Consider the following 21,152-nt stretch of genomic DNA (forward strand, 5'->3'; position numbering starts at 1 on the left):
ACAATTCATACTTTTTACCCTACCTTTTTCTTGCTCCTTCCACTCATAATCTCTGAACAAATAATAAGGTTTGAAACAAGTCATATAAATTAGAATTATTTAAAAGATAGTAGAGAATTTTAAATAACTCCCACATTCCCAACAACTTTTTAAGTCATTATTGTCAGATAAAAGTATAAATAGAAATTTAGATACATAATTCATAACAATGACTCCAATGGGGAGTGGAGACAGGACATTATTGGTATTATTTCTTCAGACCAAATGGGCTAATGAAAAAATTTAATTCAGCAGATTCCCAGGTCTAAAGAATGTTAACAATCTTCCTACAAAGATTATAAAAAAAAAAAGTCACATCACCCCACTATTCCAGTAGATTGTATACTGCTAACCTCTTTAAGATACTCAATTTAAAATTATTTAAGTGGTTTTGATTCAAATATTTAATTTTTATTAAATAATGCTAATTAATTTTTTTCAGTGTTCCTAGTTTTCAGTCTGCTCTCCTGTATTCTAAACTAAATGTTCAATCATACTTACCAACAAGAAATAATAAATTATTCTAATTGGATACATATTACCAAGAAAGATATATTTCAGCCCCACAATGTTCTCCCTTCACCCTGTCCCTTCTCTTCCACTTCCAAATGAATAGTATTTGGGGCATGGGAACTAACTGTTAAACCTACTTCAATCACTGGTAGACAGTTACCATGTTTTAGGTTGATTATTTTCCTAAATATATCATATTAATAGGACAAAGACTTACTACTAATATCTACTATAAAATATGGTGACCTTCTGTAGCCATTGAAGATACAGCTGAGGGAATTCTCCTACATGATGGGCAAGTACTTTCTATTTTAAAATATTTTTCTTGTTTAAAATAATATATAAACAGAAAAGTAACAAACGAATTCCTGTAAAACAAACCACCAGCCAGGTCAAGAATTAGAACACTGCCAGCACCTCAGAGATTCCTTGGATGTTTGTTCCAGATACCAACCCCCTCCCTCATCTCTCAGGAATTCTGACTTCTGTGTAGCCCATTTTTGCATTTTAATCATTTTAGGTAATGGCACTAAAGTGAAGCAAATAATTCTGGCTTACTGGATACAATTTTGTACCTATCATGGGATACATATTTTAGAGAAAAGTTTCATAGTCCGGACAACTGCTTCTGTTTTTCAATCCAGTAGCAATGGAACCAACAGACTAACTAGGGTGGGGGTTTTTTTGGGTTTTTTTTGTTTTTTTTAAATGACAACAAACCTTTATTCAAGACATGGTATTCAATCAATCCTGGTACTTGTTTATAACAAGTGACATCAAATAATCAGCAATGACTGTATAGCAAAGGGTACCCACATATAAGTGCTGTGAGAGTGAGTCATGAGCCAGACTGTACAAGTGTGTAGTGATGCTGGTGAGTAACTAACCAACACCTAGGAACTGATCCAGTGCCAGAAAGCCATGTGAATGGCAAACAGTAACATGAGAAGAATGTTAAATAGCTTACAGCTGTAGAAAAAGCACTATCCCAGGCTCTGAACCTTTTAGTTATTTCCGTCTGCTGTCATTTTGAACATAAGTTATACAACGTAAAAATTAAAAGAGAGTCCTAAAATGCTAGCATTTCTCTCAAGCCATCTCAGGATTACTCTTCTGCACACTGGTGTAAGTTTGGTCTATGCAGGTACTTGTTTGTCTGTTTTAAAACTCTTCCTTGGAGACCAATTTTCCTCGTGAACTATCCAGCCATGAATGACAAAATGCTTCTGTGTGTAGTTTTCACAGCCCCTTTACTACCGACACTAAACAGGGAATACAAAGAAAAAAACCTAGGAAAAATTGAAGAGATATCTGTCCCTGGTACCAACTTTTCTTTCACTGCCTATTCTCTCTACAGAACATATCAGGAGAGGCAGGCTGATAGTGTCATCTCAGTGCCAGGCCTCAATCAAGAGAGAAGAGAGCAAAAATGACTGGAATGCAAGTTAACAAATATTTACTCACTACTCGTTCTATTTAAGATGCCACATCACACACTTGACTGGGGGAGGAGGGGATCAAAAAAATAAAACAGAGAAGTTTGCAACCCAGTGTGTACCAGAGCACTGAGGTCTGCTGAGAGAGACTAGTGGGAGGAGGTACGTGTTCTGTTTCATTCAGAAGGTGCTCCTTCTCAGACTGCTGGGGAATGTAACATAAAGACAGATACTGAAGCTTACATGACTGCTTTCAGTGTTTTCCACCTCAACCCACAGAGAATCTCAACCACAAGAGATGAGGATGGCATATTGAAAAGGGGAGGTATGGAGTACCTGCTTAAACTTCACAAAGTGGTACAGAAAATAGTATTAGCTGGGGATCAGGAGACCTCACCTGAAATGGTGAGGTAGCACCACAGTATCACCGTCATGAAACCCCTTCATTGCCTTACTGGGAGTTGCGCGGCTTGGAGGATAATAATTCATCATAGGTCACTATTTCTAGGTTCCAAAGAAATCTGAAATCTTCATCTATTTATGCTTCAAACTCGGCTTTTGGATACTGTGCTGTATTTAATTTACAAGACTACATTGTAGGTAATCTAATAAATCACATTTTGTTTCAAAAACGTCAAACAGCATTATTTCTAAAATGGCATTATTTTTTTTCTCGTGATGAGAACTTTTAAGATCTACTCTCTTAACTTTCAAATGTACGACAGTATTATTTACTATAGTCACCATGCTGTACATTACATCCCCATAACTTATTTATTTTATAATGAGAAGTTTGTACTTTTTGATCCCCTTCACCCATTCTGCCCATCCCCCACCACTCCCCTGCCTCTGGCAACCAACAACCAACCTGTTCTCCATATCTATGAGTTTGGGGTTTTTTGATTGTTTGTTTGCTTATTTTATATTTCACATATAAGTGAGATCAAACAGTACTTCTCTTTCTCTGTCTGAATTATTTCACATAGCACAATGCCTTCAAGGGCCGTCCAGGTTGTCACAAAAGGCAAGATTTCCTTTGTTTATGGCTGAATAATTTTCCTTTGTGTGTGTATCTATATCTATCTATCTATAGATAGATATAAATACACCACAATTTCTTTATCTATTTATCCATCAATGGACACTTAGGTTGTTTCCATGTATTGGCTATTGTAAATAATGCTACAATAAACATGGGGACGCATATATCTTTTAGTGTTTTTGTTTCCTTCAGACAAATACACAGAAGAAATTCTGAATCATATGATAGATCTATTTTTAATTTTTTGAGGAACCTCCAACTATTTTCATAGCGACTACAACAATGTACATTCCCACCACTGCAAAAGGGTTCCCTTTTTTCCACATACAACACTCATTCTGCATTTAGGATTTTCCCCCATTTGCTAAGTTCCCTTTTCTTTTTGTTGATGGTTTCCTTTGTTGTGCAGGAGCTTTTTATTTTTTATTTTATTATTATTATTATTGGCCATGCCATGTGGCTTGTGGGATCTCAGTTCCCCAACCAGGGACTGAACCTGGGCCACGGCAGTAAAGTGCCAAATCCTAACCACTAGACCACCAGGGAACTCCCTGAAGAAGGTTTTTAATTTGATGTAGTCCCACTTGTTTATTTTTGCTTTTGTTCCGTTTGCTTTTGATGTTAAATACAAAAAGTCATCACCAAGACCAACAACAATGAGGTTAAAGCCTATGTTTTCTTCTAGGAGTTTATAGTTCCAGGTCTAAAACATTTAAGTCTTCAATCCATTTTCAGTTTATTTTGTGTATGGTGTAAGATGGTGGTCCAGTTTCGTTCTCTTGCATGTGGCTGTCCAGTTTTCCCAACACCTTTTACTGAAGAGGCTGTCATGTTCCATTGTATATTCTTGGCTCCTCTGTCATAAATTAATTGACCATACATGCATGGATTTATTTCTGGGCTCTCTATTATTTTCCATCGGTCTATATGTCTGTTTTTAATGCCAATACCATACTATTATGATATCTATAACCTTGTGACATAGTTTGAAATCAGGAAGTATAATGTCTCCAGCTTTGTTCTTTCTCAAGAATGCTTTGAAAAAAAAAAAAAAGAATGCTTTGGCTATTTGCGGCCTTTTGTGGTTCCAGAGAAATTTTAGGGTTCTATGTTCTATTTCTGTGAAAAATGTCATTTGAATTTTGATAAGGATTGCGTTGAATCTGTAGATTGCTTTGGACAGAATGGATATTTTAACAACATTAATTCTTCCAAATCATGAGCATGGAATATCTTTCCATTTGTGTCTTCTTCACTTTCTTTCATCAATGTCTTAAAGTTTTCCGTCTTTGACCTCCTTGGTTAAATTTATTCCTAGATATTTTACTCTATTTCTTGCAATTGTAAATGGGATTGTTTTCTTAATTTTTCTTTCTAATAGTTCATTGTTAGCATATAGAAATGCAACAGATTTTTGTATATTGGTTTTTGTATCTGCCAACTTTACTAGATTCATTTATCAGCTCTAACATATTTTTGGTGAAGTCTTTAGGGTTTTCTATATACAATATAGAATATCATGTCATCTGTAAATAGGGACAGTTTTACTTTCTTTTCCAATTTGGATGCCTTTTTTTTTTTCTCGCCTAATTACTCTGACTAGGACTTCCAGACTATGTTGAATAAAAATGGCAAGAGTGGGCATCTTTGGTCCCTGATCTTGAAGGAAAAGCTTTCAGCTTTTTCTTTTCACCAGTGAGTATGATGTTAGCTGTGGGCTTGTCCTATGTGGCCGTTATTATGTTGAGGTACGTTCCCTAAATACACAGTTTGTTGAGTTTTTATCATAAATGGATGTTAAATTTTGTCAAATTTCTCCACCTATTAAGATGATCACATGATTTCCATCCTTCATTTTGTCTGTGTGGTGTTATCACATTGACTGATTTACAAATGTGGACCATCTTGCATACCTGAAATACATCCCACTTGATCATGGTGCATGATTCTTTTAACGTACTGCTGAATTTGATTTGTTAATATTTCGTTGAGGACTTCTGCATCTATGTTCATCAGGGATATTGGCCTGTAATTTTCCTTTGTTGTGGTGTCCTTGTCTGGTTTTGGTATCAGGGTAATGCTGACCTCATAATATGAGTTTGGAAGTGTTCCTCCTCTTCTATTTTTTGGAAGAATTTGAGAAAGACTGGTAATTCTTCTTTATATGTTTGGTAGAATTCACCAGTGAAGCTACCTGGTCCTGAACTTTTGTTTGTTGAGAGGTTTTTGTTACAGATCAATCTCTTTACTAGTAATCAGTCTGTTTAGATTTTCTATTTCTTCATCATTCAGTCTTGGAAGGTTGTATGTTTCTGGAAATTTATCCATTTATTTTAGGCTGTCTAATTTTTAAGCAAAAGCTACCATTAGAGGTCCATTTGACATCACTTCTCAGCTTCAAAACTGAAATCATGTGGAAACTGAGGGAATACTCTCAAGGAATATTAAAATGTATTGGTTAAAACATTCGCAATGAAAGAGAGCTTTAAGAACAAATTATCTAACAGAGCATGGAAAACTAGCTCAAAAAGACTTATAATTACATGATAAGGAGTTCTGCCTAATGACCTGGAATGAATTTAAAACAAGCCCCCAAATTCTTTTACCTTCCTCCTATTAAGAAGTGAGGGCTATGTTCCCTCCCCTTGAATCTGAATTTGGTGACTGCTTGACCAATTAAATAAAGCAGAGGTAATACACTAGTAGACCCAGGTTTAAGAAACTGGCAGCTTCCACTTGTTATCTATTCCAACACTTGTTTGTGAGATGCTCATTTTAAGAGCCATATACAGGTGCTTTGACCAACCCCAAATGACTGCCAGCACCAACAGCCAGACTTATTAGTGACTAGGCCTTTACAACTCCGATCCTCAGACTGTGAGTTTCTCCATCTAAGGCCCAGACATGATGAACCAGAGACAAGCTTACCCTGCTGTGCCTTGTTCAAGTTCTTGACCACAGTGCAAAGGAATAACAAAATGGATGTTTTACAGCACTAAGTTTTGTGATAGTTTGTTACAGCAATAGATAATTGGATATACTAGGTTAAGAGAATAAATTATACTACAGCCAAGAATTGATTCATTTGTTTCTTTTTTTTTTTTTTAATAAATTTATTTATTTTTTTTGGCTGTGTTGGGTCTTCGCTGCTGCCTGCAGGCATTCTCTAGTTGCGGTGCGCGGGCTTCTCATTGCGGTGGCTTCTCTTGTTGCAGAGCACGGGCTCTAGGCGCACGGGCTTCAGTAGTTGTGCCTCATGGGCTCTAGAGCGCAGGCTCAGTAGTTGTGGCGCACGGGCTTAGTTGCTCCACGGCATGTGGGATCTTCCCAGACCAGGGCTCAAACCTGTGTCCCCTGCTTTGGCAGGTGGATTCTTAACCACTGTGCCACCAGGGAAGCCCTCATTTGTTTCTTGAAACACACACACACACACACACACACACACACACACACACACACACACACTTCCTTAAATACATATTTTTCTCAACGGCATTTCTCATAAGAAATCTTTTCTACCTATATACAAATAGCTTCATTATATTAGCAAATAAGTTAACCTCTGAAATTATAATCACTCAGACCAAAATCCTATTGATATTTAAATGGAACTGAGAAATAAAAGCTAAAATTAAATTACCAGTTATAATCTTGTCTAGTAATCTAGTGTCATTTCCCTCAAAAAAGGAGGTATATTTCCATTACTCAACTTTGATCTATCAAACTTCAGTTACAAAAACTATGAAGACAATTTTCTTGAAATCATAACTACTGAAAAGTAGAATCCAAATTTATGAACAAACTGATACAAGCTCTAGTCAGCTTCCTTAATTAGATGTTTGTATGTAAAATTCTTATGTTTTCCAAAGAAAATATAGAATATTTAAACAAGTTCTTAATTTAATATTTCAAAACCAAATAATATATTTGTCTACAACTTGGCACAAATACATAACCTCAGAATTATTTCATCTCCCATAATAAGCTTCCATTCACTATAGGACCATGATGAGGTTTGTACCCAGGACCTGGATAAAGTTACAGAACTATAAGCAGCCTGGCTGTGATAACAAGGAACCAACAGTGATGAAAAGTAGCTTTATCACCTCATATTCCTTAAAATTTGCATAAGAAGGTGAATGTAGGGACTTCCCTGGTGGCGCAGTGGATAAGACTCCACGCTCCCAATGCAGGGGGCCTGGGTTCAATCCCTGGTCAGGGAACTAACTAGATCCCACATGCGTGCTGCAACCAGGAGTTCGAATGCCACAACTAAGGAGCCAGAAAGCCGCTTAAACTAAGGAGCCTGCCTGCCACAACTAAGGAGCTGGTGAGCCACAACTAAGAGGCCCTGGAGCCGCAACTAAGGAGCCCTCCTGCCACAACTAAGACCCGGTGCAACTAAATAAATAAGGAAGGTGAATGGAGACACAATGGAAACACTTTCCTTGTGCCTTTTAATGTGAATCACTACGGAAGTAGGATGTGTGTGTTATAAATCTTCTGAGTACAGATCTTTTATTTTATACATTAAGAACTAAGACCTACAGAAATAAGATGACTTTCTGAAGACCACTGTGGCAGAGACTGCTTATCTCCTTCCACAGTTATGGGACTGTGGCTGTGCACTTGGCACACTAGATATTCCAACCTCCTGTGCAGTAAGAATGATCGTATACTAAATTCTCTCCAGTGGAATGTTGAGTGGAAATGACCTGTGTCACTTCAGGTTAGGGCGTTTCAGAAAGTTTGTATGCCACCTATACCTTCTCTTTCCTCTTCCACTGGTCACAAAGGAAGAAAGAGTCATGAGATGAAAGAAACCACCTGGAATAGAGCCACCTACCAAAGAGGACCATCCACTTTGGACTGTTCCATGAGTAAGAAATAAACATCTATTATGTTTGAGATATTATTCATTTTCAGTCTGTTATAGCAATTTGGACTTCACTAATTTAGTCAAACACATAGTTTAGGTAGCTGCAAGGCCATGATTAAAAATCACATATGAACACAAAAGACCACAAATAGCCAAAACAATCTTGAGGAAGAACAAAGCTGGAGGTATCATGCCCCCTGAAATAAAACTACATATACTATAAAGCTACAGTCACCAAAACAGTATGGGGGGGACCTCCCTCGTGGTCCAGTGGCTAACGCTCCGCACTCCCAATGCAGGGGGCTGGGTCCAATCCCTGGTCAGGGAACTAGATCCCACATGCCACAACTAAGAGTTGGCATGCCGCAACTAAAGATCCCGCATGCCGCAGTAAAGATCCCACAAGCCGCAACGAAGATCAGGCATGTCACAGCTAAGATCCAGCACAGCCAAATAAATAAATAAATAAATAAATATTTTTATGAAAGAAAAAACCAGTATGGGGGAATTCATGGCCATCCAGTGGTTAGAACTCCACACTTTCACTGCCAAGGGCCCTAGTTTGATCCCTGGATGGGGAACTAAGATCCCACTAGCCATGCAGCATGGCCAAAACAAAACAAACAAAAAAACAGTATGGTACTAGCACAAAAACAGACACACAGATCAAAGGAACAGAACAGAGAATCCAGAAATGAACCCACGCTTATACATCAATTAATCTACGACAAAGGAAGTAAGGATGTACAATGGAGAAAAGAGAGCCTCTTCAATAAATGTTGTTCAGCAAACTGGACAGCTACATCAAAAAGAATCAAACTGAACTACTTTCTTACATAGTATACAAAAATAAACTCAAAATGGATTAAAGATTTAAATGTCTGAAACCATAAAACTCACACAAGAAAACACATGCTGCACGCTCTTTGACATAGGTCTTGGCAATATTTTGGGGGGTATGTCTCCTCAGACAAGGGAAACAAAACCAAAAATAAACAAGTGGGACTACGTCAAACTAAAAAGGTTTTGCAAAGCAAAGGAAACTATCAACAAAATGAAAAGGCAGCCCACTGAATGGGAGAAGATATCTAGAAACAAGATATCCAATAAGGGGTTAACACCCAAAATATAAACTCATACAACTCAACATCAAAAAACAAACAATCCAATTACAAAATGGGCAGAGAACCTGAACATATGTTTTTCCAAAGAAGACATACTGATGGCCAACAGACACATTAAAAAGATGCTCAACATCACTAATCATCAGGGAAATGTAAACCAAAACTACAATGAGATACCACCTCCACCTGTCAGAATGGCTATCATCAAACAAAAAACCAAGTAACAAGTGTTGGCGAGGATGTGGAGAAAAGGGAACACTGTGCATTGTTGGTGGGATTGTAAACTGGTGCAGCCATTATTGGAAAACAGTATGGAGACTCCTCAAAAAATTAAAAATAGAACTGCCATATGAGCCAGCAATTTCACTTCTGGGTAATCTGTCCGAAAATAATCAAAATATTAATTCAAAAAGATATATGCACTCCAATGTCTACTGCAGTATTATTTACAACAGTCAAGATACGGAAGCAACCTGAGTGTCCATCAATAGACAAATCGATAAAGAAGATGTAATATCTATATCTATAGTGGAATATTACTCAGCCATAAAGGGGGGGAGGGGATCTTGCCATTTTCGACATGACTGGATCTAGAGGGCATTGTGCTAAGTAAAATAAGTCAGACGAAACAACAAATGCTGCATGATCTCAGTCACGAGTGGAATCTAAAAACCAAACAGGGCTTCCCTGGTGGCGCAGTGGTTGAGAATCCGCCTGCCAGTGCAGGGGACATGGGTTCGATCCCTGCTCCGGGAAGATCCCACATGCCGCGGAGCAACTAAGCTCGTGTGCCACAACTACTGAGCCTGTGCTCTAGAGCCCGTGAGCCACAACTACTGAGCCCGCGTGCCACAACTACCAAAGCCCACGTGCCTAGAGCCCATGCTCCACAATGAGAGAAGCCACTGCAATGAGAAGCCCGCGCACCGCAACGAAGAGTAGCCCCCGCTCGCCGCAACTAGAGAAAGCCCGCGTGCAGCAACGAAGACTCAACACAGCCAAATATAAATTAATTTTAAAAAAATAAATTTAAAAAAATAAATAAATAAATAAAAACCAAACAAATAAAACAAAATGAAAACAGACTCATAGATACAGAGAGCTAACAGGTGTTTGCCAGAAGGGGGGTGAGGAATGGGCAAAATAAGTGAAGGGGATTACAAGGTACAAACCTGCAGTTATATAATAAATAAGTCACCGGTATATAATATACAGCATAAGGAATAGGGTCAATAATAACTTTGTATAGGGATAGATGCTTATTAGACTTATCTTGGTGATCATTTCATAATGTATGCATATTTCAAATCACTATGTGGTACACCTGAAACTAACATAATATTGTACATCAACTGTTCCAATTTAAAAAAAGAAAAAAAAAAAAACCTCATATATGCTCCCTCAGTTACATTCAGTCCAATGCTCTGTGTACTCTACCACTGTGTTTTCCTTATCACCCTTCTCCAACCAAACAGAAAACGGAATTATGAAGAGGAGTGGGCAACAACATTGATGAGGCTAACATTATGATGTCCCCAAATCATTCACTATTTAAACTCAACAGCTTTAATCCTTGTTTATCACTTTACACATACATTTTTTAATCCCCTGGTAGAAATGAACATGTTGACAGCTCTCTTTCTCCTCCTGACTAGTCATCTGACTAAAATTACTTTATTTTTCATAAGTAAGTGTAGAGACACAAAGTATGCTGAATTTGAGGCAAGTAGAGCCAAGAGCGCTTTCCAAGAGAAGGGGATATTTTAACACAGACTTGAAGAGGAAATTGGCTAGGCAAAGGGAAAAAGAACATATGCAAAGACCTAAGAAACCTTAAGTATTTGAGGAATTCAAAGATTACCCTTTGGAACAGAGAGATGGAAAACAGAGGCAGAATGATAGTGGAGGGGTTGGCCAAATCTCCATTCTGGTAGGCCACATTAAGGTATTGCTCTTCATCCAAAAAACAAGAGGAGACTCAATGAAGAATGTTAAACAAGTGAATAAAAACTGATCGAGTAAATTAATTTTTATACACTACAGTGAGAAAATGAATAGGCAAAGAACACAAACCCAACAGAAAAATGGGCAAAATAATTAAATAGAAATTTCACAGGAGCCAAAAGTCCCATAAACATATGGGGCGGGGGTGGAATATTCAACCTCATTAGTCACCAAAGAAATGTAAACTAAAACCACAATGAGATACCATTTCATAGATCACTGCTGGAGGGAGAATGAATTGATTCAACCTCTTCCAAGAAGTTTGGCATCAAAAATTCCATTAGTGGACTTCCCTGGTGGCAGTGTGGTTAAGAATCCTCCTGCCAATGCAGGGGACACGGGTTCCATCCCTGGTCCGGGAAGATCCTACATGTCGTGGAGCAACTAAGCCCAGCGCCACAACTATTGAGCGTGTGCTCCACAACAAGAGAAGCCACAGCAATGAGAAGCCTACGCACCGCAATGAAGAGTAGCCCCTGCTCACCGCAACTAAAGCCCGCACAAAGCAACAAAGACACAACGCAGCCAAAAATAAATAAAATTAGAAAAAAAGAAATTCCATTACTAGGTATACATCCTAGAAAAACTCTTATCCAAGGTTGTCACACGTACATGGGTATTCAATGTAAAATTTTTCACAGTATCCAAAAACTAAACACAACCTAAATGTGCATTAATAGAATGGATCAATAAATTATATACTTTACAATACAGGAAATTAATACAGCTATGCACATCACCATGAATGAACCGTACTAACAATGTAAAATCGAAAAAGAATATTTGATTCCATAAAGTCAAATATTGTTCAGAGATGCAAACAGAGATGGTAAAGTTATAAAGAAAAGCTTAAAAAAATAACAAAAATTTCAGCAAAGTATAGCTTGGGGAGAGGGAGGGAGATATGATCGAAGAAGGCACTCATTACTGATCTGGCTATTATGCAGAGTTGTTCATTTTTCATCATTCTTTAAACTATAAATTTAAGTTCTCATGTGCTCTTCTGTATAGATGCTAAATTTCACACTTTTTTAAAATGGATTAACAGCAATAACAGATGTAAAGCCCCTCGGCAGCATCTGGTGTGGAGAATCCATTTGATGGGAACCCACTCCCCATTTTACTGTGACTATGACCTCAGTGTTAATGATAAACCTAAGTTCTAGATTTCTGCTATCACCCACAGTTGCTTCTTCTCCTCTATTTCTACCTAAGAATCCTGACCACCCTCATGCCCCTAACTACTTCTCCTTATCACCTTTGTCTTTAATTCTAGATTCTAGGAGGGAAGTGACATTAGCATCTACAGCAAGGAATTGTGATCCTGCTCATCTCCATTCCTGCCACCCTTGCTGAAACCTAGATAGTGAGTTCCTGAATGACAGGTATAGGCTCTTTCATCTTTGCGGTTCTTTCTGCACAGTGCTTGATACAGGACCTCAGTAACTATTTGCTGATTGATGAATAAATAAATACATTACAGAGCTAAGCTACTAGTGAAAATAAGATTAAAGTTTAAAATCAGACTGGTGCTTCCTCATGTTCTCTAAGCCCTTTCACAGTTTTAAAGACTCGCTTGGTTGCTCAGGAACAACAGAAAGACAATTCCAAAGTTGCTTTAAAATCTCTGCCCACAAAAATAGTAGATGTGTAGTCATCAGCTATATATAATAATCTCCATTCATTAATAATTCTTAAAACTCTGAATAAAAAATTTAGATCCTTCTTCAAAGTAACATAAATGATTTTCCATTTCAATTTTTACAATTATAATTTACTATTATTTTATTTTAAAAATTACATATAAAATGTACTCTGTGTATAATGCATAAAACTAGTTCATCCTCTACATAAACAAAATGATGATATTTGATAACATGTGACTGTTTAGCAAGCTCTTATATTGGAAAACTGTACTGAGATCAACAAGGCAGCCATTTATATTGCCTTTTATATACTACTTCCCCTGTCATGTGGCAGTCAAAAGGCTAAGTGAGATGCTTACAGCAAAGAAAACAGTTTTGAAAGGTCATGCTACACAGATAGCCAGAATTTCTTTCACAATATCCTTACTGTCTGTGGTAGACTATATGACAATCTAACCACAGTTATTTTCTGAGAAAAAGCAAAAAGCATGCTATCAAAGAACCAGAAACAGTAGGCACTCAACAATATAATCTTTATGAACATTTTTCTAATGCAGAAACATCCAGTGCATATTAAGGAAAAAGAATCCTGAATCAAAGACAAAGAACTGGGGGAAGAGGAACTAGTAAAAACTGGAAGGCAAGTTTAAACCACTCAGTTTATTCATAATATTCATGTAACATGATAAGAAGCTTCTAAAATAAACTTTTTCAAATTAAAATGTGATTTACCAAGGAAAAGCATAACTATAACAATATTGAAGCATGAATATCATCTATTTCAAAATTTCCAAATCTTAATGACAATTGCAAACAAGGTACAAAGCTTCAAAATCCTCTCTGCAGGAGCTGTAATCCCATCAGCACTTTTTTTTCCCCTTAATAACTTTTATCAGTCTAGTATCCATCTGAACAAGGAACGTCTTTTCCTAACTGTTACACAGAAAATGTGTCAGTCAACAGCATGATGAAAATTTCTCCACCTCCTTATAAAATTTCCAATTTTCAAGTGTATCCTTTGGGGGAAAAAAGCATTCTAACTCATTTAATCATCTTGTCCAATCCTGGGAGATCATAGTTATTCCTGCCCAGTAATCAAAACACATAGCTTTCTCCTAAGCCAAGTGAAGGTACTTGGTACATTAAACACCACAGCCAGGTTACATAGACAGAATAACCATAAGTTTTTGGCAATGAATTCTTTTCAAGGGTCCATAATTTTAATTCCTGTGAGGATCTCTCACTAAAATTTAACCAGGTGACAACTTTCTTTACCAGTTCCGACCTTATAGCAGAGCATGAGAATGCGTTACTTCTAAACCTACTGGAAAATGATCTAAGATAAACCTTCTTTTAAGGAAGTAAATATACTTAAAACATTCCACTGTTCAAAACCAAAAACAAACTATAAACCAAATCCAGGCAAAGATGTGGAGAAATTGTAACCCTTGTATATTACTGGTGGGAATGTAAAATGGTGCAACCACTGTGGAAGAAAATACAGCAGTTCTTAAAATATTTAAACAAAATTACCATGTGATCCAGCAATTCTACTTCTGGGTATATATCCAAAAGAATTAAAAGCAGGGAGGAAGTCACACAGATATTTGTACACCCATGTTCATAGCAGTATTATTAACAATAGCCATAAGGTGGAAACAACTCAAATTTCCCTCAACAGATGGGCAGATAAACAAAATATGGTATGTACATACAATGGATTATTATTCAGCCTTAAAGGACACTGTGATACACGCTACAACACAGATGAACCTTGAGGACATTATGCTAAGTGAAATAAACCAGCCATGAAAGAACAAACATTGTATGATTCCATTTATACGAGCTACCCAGAATAGGCAAATTCACAGAAACGGAAAGTAGAATAATGGTTATCAGGAATTGGGCTGATAAAAAAGTTGCGGAGAGGGATAGTGGTGATGGTTGCACAACACTGTGAATATATTTCTGCCAGGGAATTGTACATTTAAAAACCGTGAGGGACTTCCCTGGCACAGTGGTTAAAGAGTCTGCCTGACAATGCAGGGGACATGGGTTTGATCCCTGGTCCGGGAAGATCCCACATGCTGCAGAGCAATTAAGCCTGTGCGCCACAACTACTGAGCCTGTGCTCCACAACTACTGACCCTGTGCTCTAGAGCCCGTGAACCACAACTACTAAGCCCGCGTGCTGCAACTACTGAAGCCCGCGTGCCTAGAGCCCGTGCTCTGCAACGAGAAGCCACCGCAATGAGAAGAAGCCTGCATACCACAACAAAGAGTAGCCCCTGCTTGCCACAACTAGAGAAAGCCCGTGCACAGCAACAAAGACCCAACGCAGCCAAAAAATTAAAATAAGAATTAAAAATAAGTAAAAAAAATTAAAATAAAAACAGTTAAAACTGTCAATGTTCAGGAAGAACACATTGAGCTCTTTCCAAATGCCCACATTTGTACATATCCCAAATTTAATGATTCCTTCATTTATGAAATTTATAAAATTCCTTCATTACTTATTTCAGAAGGAAGTTACTGATAGTATGAAATATGATGATAAAATAAGAACAATAAAGTCACATAGAGTTGTAGATGCTTAACATTGATTTAAGCTCACTCATGCTGAGTACTTGTCATGATGCACTAGTAATAAATGCCATTTTACTGGGACACAATTTGGAATCATGTGTTTTGGAGATCACAGAGGATCTCTGAATATGTTAAATCTGAAAATGTCAAGGGTGAGGCTAATGTATTTTTACTTCATTAGCTTTAGGCAGCTAAGGAGCACTGGATTTAGAGACAATTTGGAGTTCTATAGCTGTGGGGTTTTCTTTCTTAGTATTCAATGTCAATGAGCAAAGTAACCAGACCTCTTCCTTCAATTTAGAGGAAAAAGTCTTTATTTTATTTTCTGGCTGCACTACGTGGCTTGCGGGATCTTAGTTCCCCCACCAGGGATTGAACCTGGGCCCTCGGCAGTGAAAGCTCGGAGTCCTAACCACTGGACAGCCAGGGAATTTCCAGGGAAAGGTCTTTAACTGATCATGAGTGTTGCTTCTGTACTTCTGACACCATCTCTCAATCAATCATGATGTGATTTGGAAATCCCCTTTTAATAAGGTTTTTTAAAAGGGAGTACTCTTGGGTATTTCATTTCTCAATTTACAGATAGAAGCAACAGCAAGAGAAGGCCCCCTTGACAATGTGAAATGAGCCAACTTATTCTTTCAATCCATCTCAGTCCCTATATCTGCTTTGAGTAAAGAAAAGTGAGCAATACTGTGCAGATGAAACTGAACATTCAGATGCTTTGTACACATGAAGAAGCTTACCTAATTCATGTATAGCAAGTGTTAACTTATCATAAAAAAAAAAAAAAAGTCAAACTGGTCAATTTTGTTATGCACATTTTACAATTTTAAAAAACCCAAATCCAGGGACTTCCCTGATGGTCCAGTGGTTAAGACTCCACGCTCCAAATGCAGGGGGCCAGGGTTCGATCCCTGATCAGGGAACTAGATCCCGCATGCTGCAAGTAAAAGATCCCGCATGCTGCAACTAAGATCCGGCACAGCTAGATAGATAGATAGATAGATAGATAGATAGATAGATATTTTTTTAAATTAATTAATTAATTTTAAAAACCCAAATCAAAACAAACTTATTCATCAGGAACTACAAGGCCTTCATGCATCCAATCCACCTTTCTCTACTCTTCCTACTTCCCTGTGGGATTAAAAAAATCTGTTTTATTGTACATCCCCTTCTCTTATCATTACCTCAGACACTTCAAACATCTGGCCTCACGGTTAGCCACAAGCTACACTGCTCAGCCATAGCCTTGCCTTTCACCCCTCCTGTATCCTCACCCCTGGATCTGCATCTCCACCATCAAAAAGAAGAAAACCCAAAGTCTACAACCTGACTCTAGCTTTTCTACCTTCACAATGTCAGCTTCTACTTCCTCCTGCCTCACTTACTCCATTCCAGTCACACTGGCCCTCTTACTGCTCCTAGAACACATCAAGTACAGTCCACCCTCAGCTCCCCCACCCCTAACCCACGTATCTACCTGGTCTGCTCCCTTAACTTCACTTAGAGCTGTGAGCCCAAATGTCACCTAATTAGAGAGGGCTTCCCTAACCACACCTTATAAAACAGTAAGCCTACCCTTCCGCCGTCAATATCTACCTTTCCCTAATACATTTCCCTAATATATTTTTAATGGTACTCATTACCATCTAACACAGTATATATTTACTTACTGTTTATCTTCCCCACCCTCATTAGAACATCAATTCCATGAGAAAGGAGCCTCTGTTTTTGTTGACTATTATAACCCCAGCAGCTAGCACAATTCTTGGTATATTAGGAGGTGAATATATTATTCAATAAATATGTGTTGAACCAATCATGGCCTCCAGTCCCTTGTGCATTACCTTTTACCAAGCCTATATCTCCATAGACGGTTATTCCAACCACCAATGCCAAATTTCTCATTTCCATCTTAAAGGTTATGCTAGCTAAATTCACACTGCCTGCCATGTCAAGTTGTTTATGTTGAACTGAGCCTTTATGATTGGTCAACAATCCTTTCTATCCTATCCTGGTGATCATATTAAGTTCCTCCACCATGGTCTCTGGCCTGGTCAATTCCAACAGTCTCTTAACTGATCTCCTTGCTTCCCCTGTACTCCTATAGTCCATCTTTAATAAAGCAGCCAGAGGAATCTTTAAAACATATATCATATCATGACACTTTTCTGTGTAAAACCTTTCCTTAAAAGATTTCCTTGAGTCTAAACTCTTTACCATGACCATAGGAACCAACATGGCCTGGCCCTGCCTACTTCTTTAACTTCATCTCATGACTCTATGGTCCTCATCCACTCTGTTCCAGAACACTGGCTTTCTTTCCATTCCTCAAATACATCAAGCTCATTTCTACCTTGAGATTTTTATGCTAGCTTTATTTTCAGGTCACTGAATCCTTGTCTTTCATACCTTACCTTAAAGTCACCTCCTCAGAAGTAGCCAATAAGTCACTTTATCAACTGCCCTCCTCAGATCACATTACAATTTGGTATTTTTATTGTTCGTTTCAACGATCGGCTTCATAAGAAAACTTATCGGGACTTCCCTGGTGGCACAGTGGTTAAGACTCCACGCTCCCAATGCAGGCGGCCCGGCTTCAATCCCTGGTCCGGGAACTAGATCCCACATACATGCCACAACTAAGAGTTCACATGCCACAACTAAGGAGCCAGTGAGCTGCAACTAAGACCCGACGCAACAAAATAAATAAATAAAAACACACCTGGCACAAAGCAGGTGTCCAATGAATATCTGCTGAAGCTGGAAATTACTCTACAACATTTTTCCTAAATGTTTTCTCCTTCCAGAATCCCAATCCCACCACTGATTATTCGCCTTGTAGATAACCTCAATCCCCATCTTATTTTGAAAAGCAGGATAAGAAATTCTACAGTTTTCTTCCTCTTTGCCTACAAACTCCTTGATTCATCCTCTCTTCCCTTCCTCTGGTTTCTAAGCAGAATGGCTGCTACTCTTTTGTAAGAGTTAAGCCCTTTGCCCAGGTCCTTGATCTCAAACCTTCTTACCTCCTTCAGGCAATTAATCACTCTAATATTTAAACTATTCTACATATTTAAACTACTCTGATGGATCATTCCCTTTCACCTAAAATATACCAAGTGCTAATGCTAAAATATCTTCTATGTGGCTAACTCTTCAAAATGATCACTGTCTCATTTCCTGCACAAACTTCTTGAAAAACATTCTATTTTATACTTCATGCTTTTTTGTATTTTGTAAAACCATTTACTTAACCTCTTATAATTCATCCTGGTCTACTCAATCTGTTCTCTCAGTTATCAAGAACCTCTTAATAATTATCTTATTTTATTACATAATGAACCTAATAATTATTAATTATTAGGTTATATTAATGCCCTAGAGGGGTTCTTGAATTTAATTAAATTTAATGCCCTTCTAGGGTATTAAAATCCTTAATCTTTCTAAGCATCTCATCCCTCTCAAGAACCTCTCCTTGAAATTCTTCATTATGCTTCAAAGAAAGACACAATACCTTCATACCTTTCCTCTTATTTTTCCTTTACTGATTCTTTTTAACAACATTTAAAGTTCTGTACTTTACCTTTTTCTCTCTGCTAGGATACTGGAAATGTTATCTACTTCCACAGCTTAAATTCTATGTGAATTGCTCCAAAATCTGTATCTTTGGGCCCTAAATTATCTTTTTTCTAAATTTTAGTCTCATGTTTCCACATTTAAGGAGATATTCTGAAAGTTCTACCTGTACCTCCAAAATCAAAATGTGTCTCACAGAATTCATATGTTATAGTCCCATCCACTTGCCCCCTAATAACCAGTCTTTCCTTGTGGTTTCCTTACTTATGTTATGGTACCATCATACTTGTAGCCACTCAAAATCTTAGATTCATATATATGATTTCTTTCTTCCATATTCCCTGCCAAATCTGCCTTTGAAATCTATCCTGCCAAATGAACTCACAGACCACCAGCTTCCACTCCCACCACTCATTCAGGTAGTCATTATTTCACTTTTGCATCACTTATCACAGTGACAAGTGCTAAGCACCTAACTTGCCTGCTAGACTATCAGCCCAGTCTAACACACAAGTTAACATTCCCCAGGCAGAGAATATCTGCCCTCGTTAACAGTATAACTAGGGTAGATCATGTAATTTATCACACAGAAGACAAGAGTAAAAAATGGCATAAGATAGTTCAGCAATTACACAATGTTGTATGTCAATTATATATAAATAAAGTTGGAGAAAAAATATTTGGGCATTAAATTATCTACAAGAGGCTTAAACAAAGATATATATTGTCACACTAGAACTCCAGTGCTTGGGGAAATGACTGCTGCATCCCAAGTACATACCATATATTGGTTCAATAAATCACTTAAGAGCTAAAATATTCACTTTATCACCTTCTCTTCACTCTTTACTGCAAACTTATTTTCAGCCACAAACACTGTCCTGAAATGGCCTCTGCTGGGGTCAGCAATGACCTCCTAACTGCCAAATCCAAAAGGCTCTCAGTTTTCAATTAACCTCTCTAAAAAGCTTTAAACACTACTGACCCCTCCTCTCTCCTTCATAAAGTTGGGTTTAATCTGTGGTAAACATAATCCTAAGTACCTGACTATCTTAAAACAAGGCCTAGGACTTCCTTCCCATCCCCACCCCAGAATAACTAAAAGATTTAGGATCTAAGCAAGATTCACATCTTCCTTCTTTACTTAACTTCTGAAAAAATAATGTAAGTAATTAAAGATACGAAATTGGATACTTACCTTGAAATGATAGCCCCCATTTCAGTCTTTTAGGAAAACAGATGGCATTACTTATTTTTTAAAAGTGAAGTTTTCATGGAAGACTTTTTCAGATTAGAAGATATGCTGCCAAAAAGGGTGAAGATAAAAGTTATTAACACCTAAATGGACTAAATTAAAAGTAATTTTACTACTTATATGACATAATTGCTTATAACTATTTTTAAATATGGGGAAAATACAGAAAACACATGAACCACAATATTTAAGTTACAGAACGTTACAGCTGTAAGGGAGTTAAGTGGACGTCCTGTGCAACTATCTGAATTATCTTATGTAGATTACCTCCTCTTTCTTGAAACCTCTTTTCTGTAATATGCTAGTTTTCTTTCTATTTCCCAATCTATTCCTCCATCTGGATCATAAGCTGCTAACCATGAGTAACTTATTTCATTTTTCCCCTTTTCTTCTTTAATGTAATATTTGACACACACAAAATATATGGAAAGATGAATGTAAGCAAGCATTAAGATGAACACTGTAAATTGTAAATCACCACGCCACATAAGAACATCAGTAACATTACCTACATGCTCCTCTCCTCCCAACCTTTATCCTAAATATTATTCCACTACTTTTTAAAACATACTTTGTCACATATGTATTATGTCCTTAAACAATATTTTGTTTAGTTCTGTGTCCCCTGCTCCCTTTTTCAGCTTGATAACTTGGTATGCTAAGTTATCATAGCATACCAAGTCTTCGGGGACTTGAATTTTTTCACTCAATATTTTTCTAAATATGAATGAAGTCTTCAGCGACTTGAATTTTTTCACTCAATATTTTTCTGAGCTTTATCCATGTTACATTTTCATTGCTCTATATGGTATTTCACTATATAAATATGCCACAGTGTATTTATCTACTCTGTTGACAAACATTTGTATGGTTTAGTTTTTTGCTTTTATCAACATGACTATACAAGTCTCCAGGTACACTTACAGAAGAATTTCTTTAGGGTTAGGCTTTAAACCTAGAAGCGGAAAATTGGTGAGTCATACATAGGACGTCCAAATTCCCAAGTTTACCAAAAATGCCAACATGTCTTCAACTGAATCACC

At 37.4% G+C, this 21,152-nt stretch overlaps 1 protein-coding gene across 6 annotated transcripts in view; it reads right to left on the reverse strand.

The window, feature by feature from the left end:
- PIK3CB (phosphatidylinositol-4,5-bisphosphate 3-kinase catalytic subunit beta) overlaps nt 1-21,152 on the reverse strand; it is a 194,059-nt gene that overhangs the window by 126,747 nt on the left and 46,160 nt on the right. For 5 of the 6 annotated variants that reach the window (XM_082461189.1, XM_082461187.1, XM_082461188.1 and 2 more), the window contains exon 2: nt 20,053-20,157. The exons of the other annotated variant lie outside the window; for it this stretch is intronic. The gene's annotated coding sequence lies outside the window, so the exon portion shown is untranslated. The remainder of the gene's footprint in view (nt 1-20,052; nt 20,158-21,152) is intronic. 6 annotated transcript variants of the gene reach the window in all.

This window comes from Balaenoptera physalus (assembly GCF_965194825.1).
Source record: "Balaenoptera physalus genome assembly, chromosome: 4".
NCBI classification, from domain to species: Eukaryota; Metazoa; Chordata; class Mammalia; order Artiodactyla; family Balaenopteridae; genus Balaenoptera; species Balaenoptera physalus.